This window comes from Buteo buteo, chromosome 10, assembly GCF_964188355.1.
Source record: "Buteo buteo chromosome 10, bButBut1.hap1.1, whole genome shotgun sequence".
Classification (NCBI taxonomy): domain Eukaryota; kingdom Metazoa; phylum Chordata; class Aves; order Accipitriformes; family Accipitridae; genus Buteo; species Buteo buteo.
The window spans coordinates 24305432-24306581 of record NC_134180.1 but is presented as its reverse complement, the minus strand read 5'-3'; positions in this window follow the sequence as shown (position 1 = coordinate 24306581).

Here is a 1150-nt window from a genome sequence, read left to right as displayed (position 1 = left end):
TAGCAGAGAGAAACAAACCCACACTCCACTCCATACATTGCAGTTGCATCATCCTTTCCCAGGTGCCTGTTTTGTTTTTAAGAAAAATGATAATAGAAACACTAGTGAGGGTAGACAAGCACAAGCAATTCCCACTCTTCCCTTTGAAGTGAGCAGTTTAAAAATGGGCTTATTTTGTTAGAATTCAGAGTAAGTGCTTTTCAATAGATGAGATATACTCTTGCTCAGTTCCAATGGACTCCACCAAATCAACCTCCCACTCAATTCAATTAATTCCCTCCCCCTGTGTGTGAGGAGCGAGGTTTGGATATAAAAACACTGAATGTAAGATTAAAATGTCTACAGAGATGATCAGAAGGGAGTCTATTTTAATAACCCTCTCAGATTGCTGTGCATGAGATGTGGAAGTAGGAGGTTTAATCTCTCAGTGCAGTGCCTTTACAATTATAATCAGAATTGAGCAGAGTATTGGTCAATAGGAAATGTGCTCCTCAGGGTAGGGAGAGTACTGTAACAAGAATTAAGTCTCAGGATGTTAGTGAAGGAAACCATCTGAAAAGAATAATCAGCTGCAGTGGTATGGATCTCAGGTTCACAGAAAGAATTGTTCAAAACTAAACAAAAACCCATAGCAAGAAGCAGCAGAAAATTCAGAGGCTTAGATCATCATTGTGTGATGAGCAGGAAAGAAACACCGGTTCCAAGTGCATAATGCTTTCCTTTGGTGAATTTTTGCTTTGAGATATTTACAGCCGGTGCCAAGGTAAAAGGAAGAAGTTATTCACTCTGTCTTTTCTTATGGCCAAGATTGGTTCCTATAAATCAGCACAGGGTGCATGAAAGTTGTTATTAACTTTAGGCAGGTCATGGGTTGTGGAAACATATAAGTTGCTAATTGAAAATACCATTCTGCAGACCTTTTTCCTTCTTAATCTCCCAGGCTGAAAGTTTGTCGAGTGTTTCCTCTTTTGTCACATAATGCATGTCTAGTGTCTTTTAAATTAACTTTGGGCTGCTCGTGGCTGAGTTATTACATAAGAAGCCAAGCTTAAGAACCGTTATTATAAAGCTTTTGATTGTTTGCCCTTTTTTCCTGTTCACATCTATTATGTGCATTGTTTGGAATAAGAGATTGAATGTGATTAGCATG